Raw genomic sequence first — 5052 nt, 5'->3', positions numbered from 1 at the left:
AGTAAAATAAATGACAACCCAATATAATATGTAGGCTTTCTTTTGTTAAGTTTAATAACTTTTGCAATTTCTTGTTTAATATGTATTACTGCATCTAGTGTTTAATATTTTAAAAATGAAAAAAGTTATGGTGTATTTTTGTGTGGAACCTTGGGTGTTAAACTTTGATACCAATCTTGGATTTTCTAAGAATCAAATACATATTAACTAGGTAGCGGAAACCATTAATAATTTACCTAAGTGTATGTGCACCCTAAGATATAATTTTTACTTGTTTTAGCAACGTACTTTAAAATCAAACTAAAAGAAGGATATAATACTTACCTCTTAAATCCGATTGAGACCTTGTGATTGATAAACTTTGCAATGGTTGAAAGACCCAAAGCATGATCTCTCGAATGTAGTTAGATCTAAAACTCCAAGAAGCAAAGAAGGGAAACCCTACTGAGGGTTAAATTGAGATTTCTATATCCCAAGAGAGGTGATATAAATTGTGACTTATAGAGAAGAAAGAGAGAGGGGAGAAAAAAATTAGTCGTAGGAAATCCCTTGGATTTGATCCTAAACATCCGATTTATAGGCTCCTGGAAAATCCTTAAACCATTCACATTCCTAAGGATAATCCTTACCCCTTTTCAGAACCTATCTTATCGTAATCCTTTAGGATAAAATTGTCCCTAACATTCTTTCTGAAGGGTTCTAGAATATTCCAACTAATCTCAAGGATTAATTAACATTCTACCCTTTTTAATTAATTAAAACTATTTACTTAATTACCAAAATAATTTCCAATAAATATATTAACTACTTAAGAAATTAACACCTTATTTTCTCCAATTCCTTATTGTTAATTGTGTTATGAGGTCAACCCAAAAAGACTCTGTTATTGTTTAGAAATATTAACCACTACTTAATGAACTTGGACACTATTTCCAGCTGATACCTCATGATGCCCCCTCCTTTATTCTCCTTGTTGCACATAGCTCCTTCTTGTACCACCCCCAATATTGACATAATTGGTTTTATGTTTTAACTTGAAGTTATTCATTTGCATGTCTTTCTCCACCAGCTCTTTACGAGAATCTATTTCTATCTTGAATTCCAAAGGATGAGTACATTTATTCAAACCAGCTATAAGAACCTAATCAATATTCTCTTTATTTAGGATTTATATAAAATAATCAATGTTGATATTTTCGTCACGTGTCAGCTAAATCTTAAAGGTATCTATGATATATTCATGAATATTTTCTTCTTCTCCATGATCTAAATATACACTCTCTTCATGTTATCCATCATAACTTTCTTCATGCTTATATTGACACCCATAATTACATAAATAATCATTTTCATGATTCACGACAATGCATACCCACCCAAATTTTTCTCAAACGTGCACTTCATATAACACATCGTCAACAATCATCATTTTATCAGGTTATCGAGGATATCATAGTTTTTATAAATACCTTATCACCTACGATATTCACATCTTTCTCTTCATCCTCTTCGTCTTGAAACAAAAACATAACCCATACCCTTTCCACTCAACTGAAAACACTAGTCATCTATTCACATAACAATAAACCTTTAATCTTAACACACTAAGCTCCCCGTCATCACAAAGCCTTTAATTAATTCCATATTCACCATGAAAGGCGTTTTTGTTCTATCATTTTGTTTGAATTTAAGGCACGCGTTCTTGATTAAAGTTCAATTCATACCCGCACCCCTACCAATGTAGTTTATTTCAATATTCATAAAGCCTTCATGCTTAAAATTTTATGTCGATTTCCTATAGCTTAAACATTCCCTGCCTCTCCTAAATCCATAAAAAGCAGAATTTGGAATAACTAGAAGGTAATTTGTATCGAACAAGATTCTCGGACGATCGTTTTTGGTTGAGCAACCACACCCATCTTAACATCCTTCCACGTTACAAGACTCGTAATGGAGCACATACCACCTACCATGTTTTCCATCCCATCGGTTATATTCACATTCAAGATCACTTGTTTTTCTTCCACCATATTTTTTTATCATTTCTAAAAAATCAAGCAATAGAAACAAAGTCATGATAGTTTTCAATCGAAATACCAAATAACTTCTTCTCTAATTCTACTTCATCTTGAACGTTTAAGAATCGAACAAGCACAAATCTCTTACCAACTTTGGATAATTTTTGGAAATGTAGACATCTACAACTTTGCCATGATTCACACAAATGGTCTACATATATTTAGGTTCTAAATTCAATGAAAAAGCCATGATATAATAGTATACCAAAACTTTACCAAGAATGGTAAAATTAGGCTTCATTCACTTTGCTTTCATACCGTCCACCATCACATCACCTTTTCCCAATGCCTTGTTATGTTCTTCTAAATCATCATTCCCCTTCATTCTTATTTCTTTGCATCAACAACTATCATACAACATGAAATCGTATGTATGTTGTTTTAGCCAAACCCTACTAACATCACTAACGATAACTTGATACACTGTATACATATCAAATTCAATCCTGACGAAAATACACCAATCGAACCAACAGTGAAAATCGACCCCTTAGTATCTCTCTTGAAGACACCCCCACCCCTCCCTACCCGTGGAGCTAGAGAGTCTCCTAGAAAAAGCAAGGCGATGTCAGCTTTAAAAAGTCAATGCAGTCGCCAAAGTCCTAAATATCGTAAACACATGTTATCATTTTTTTTTTCTGGTTTAACACATAATTAAATTATGCAAAACTGAGTATTCTCATTTAAATTAGGTTCCGAAGGTGGTCCATGATTTTGTGAAGTTTCGCAAGATTCACATTTATCACAGGTAATTATGATTGAAGCCCTATGCATAATTTGAATTTGAATCTCTCATTGAAGGAGTTTACCAAGTTTTATTGAGCAATATACCTATTAATTTTAATAAAGATTTGGGACCTCTAATGTGTTCATCGAACCTCTTTATAGTTGTATCCAAACTTTTTGAGATACATAGGTTTGAACAAATGCGATTTTTTAAGTAGTCATTTTTAATGGTTATAAATTTTAAAACGGTCATTTTTTTAGTTTTTGCACTTGCCTGGTGGTAGAAGAATTATTAACTAAGAAATCTATTTAAATATTTTTGTGTTTTTTTATTAAATTTTGTTTTTGAAATTTTATCTAAAACCTAACATTTCATTTTCACGCTATAATATTTGTTTTCTGCAAAAATAATTTTTAGAGATTTCCAAAAAAAATGATTTTATATATATATATATATATATATATATATATATATATATATATATATATATATATATATATATATATATATATATTTGTTAAAAAAAATGAATAATTTTTTATTATGTGAAGAAACAAATTAGAAATACATGAGGAAAATTTTATAGTATATGAAAAACAAGAAAGAAATTAGAAGTACAAGAAGAAAATTTTATAGTATATGAAGAACAATTTCGCAATTTAGAAAAAAAAAACAACATGGTATATATATTTTTTCTTGACAAAACTTCAAAAATGGTCCCTGTGGTTTTCAAAAATATCAAGTTTAATCCCTAAGTTCAAAAAACCTCACAGATGGTCCATGTGGTTTCAAAACTTTTAACAAATGATCCTTTTCGCTAACTCCGTTAACAATTAGCCGTTAAGTGAAGGGCATTTCTGTCATCTCACAACCACAGGGACCATTTATGAAGTTTTGTCTTAATTTAAAAAATAAATAAATAAATAAATATAATTATTTAATATTAAACATCTTCTTCCCCCTTTTCTCTCTCTCTCTCTCTCTCTCTCTCTCTCTCTCTCTCGATCGATCGAATCAAATCATTCTTCGTTGCCCCCACCATCGCATCATTCCTCACCGTTTGTCACCACCAAATTCTATCACCGGTTCCTCTGGTAAGTTACACTCCGATCCCCATCCTATCTTTCTCTATCTTTCTCTTCCTCCCTAAAAGTTCTCCAAGAATTTGAGCCTGAGTAACAGACATGAAATCGATTAGCAACCCAATGAAATCATTCACAAAATCAAGAAACGGGTTCTCCGTTTTAGTCACCGGAGCAGCCAGAAGACGAAATGTGGACAACCCTCCTCCACCCTTCCTCATGTTGATCAGAAACAACCAAACACCCCTGAGGATCGCTGCTTCCCTCCGTTGCTACTTCGTTGTTTCAGCTAGTGAATACGCATGTCAACCGATTGCGAAAGCAAGAGTCAGAGTGAAGATCGCAAGATGCAGATAGTTGATCGGATGATGCTGATGATAATAGTACAATGGGCACAGGGCTGTAAAACAACACAAAACTGTAATCAAATACACGATCACACGAATTCGAAAGAGCATTAGAAGTTACAAAGAAATCAAACCAAATTATACCACTAGAATTTCATTTATTGACGATTGATAGAAGCAAACCATAATAAGGATCAGAGCAAATTATAACAAAAAAACCTCATCGATTCATGCTCGCATGATTTAAACCAAAAAAATGCATATATTACAAAGAAATCGAGGGAAACTAATTCGAGAACTTACTTATGAATGGTGCGATGATCAGAACAATATAACAAACCAATCCACCGGTGGTTATTGTCATGAAAGTGACAATGGGATGATAAGAGACAATGACGGCACCGACAATGATGGTAAGAAGTAACTGTATGGCGACGATAGAGTATATCTTCCGAATGAATGACCACCAGAGTTCAGGCGACTCTAACATCGTTGGATATAACACTCCGCTTATTCTCGACTCCACGACAGACTTCTCAAATGGTTGTTGGTGCCACATCTTAGAGAAATCTGAGTAACCTTCCGACTATTTGACTCGAAATTAAGAAATTAGGGTTTGGAATTGGGAAAACAAGAGGGTATTTGAACAAATTCTGAACTTAACGAAAAAGTAACAAGGGGTTTTGGAAGGAGTTATAAAGATGGCCAACAGTGGTTTCCTGGAGGATTTAAGAAACTTCTTGACTCATCGTCGATTTATGATCGCCGACGACGAGAGAAGAGGCAAGGGGGAGAGAGAGAGAGAAATATCAAATTTC

The 5052-nt window shown here is 33.2% G+C and overlaps 1 pseudogene; it reads right to left on the bottom strand.

The window, feature by feature from the left end:
- Positions 1 to 4192: 4192 nt before the first annotated feature.
- LOC145009592 (protein LIFEGUARD 4 pseudogene) lies at positions 4193 to 4793 on the bottom strand (annotated as a pseudogene).
- Positions 4794 to 5052: the final 259 nt, after the last annotated feature.

The sequence above is a fragment of the Lactuca saligna genome, chromosome 8, assembly GCF_052625555.1.
Source record: "Lactuca saligna cultivar CGN05327 chromosome 8, ASM5262555v1, whole genome shotgun sequence".
Taxonomy (NCBI): Eukaryota; Viridiplantae; Streptophyta; class Magnoliopsida; order Asterales; family Asteraceae; genus Lactuca; species Lactuca saligna.
This window is presented reverse-complemented; position numbering and strand designations above follow the sequence as displayed.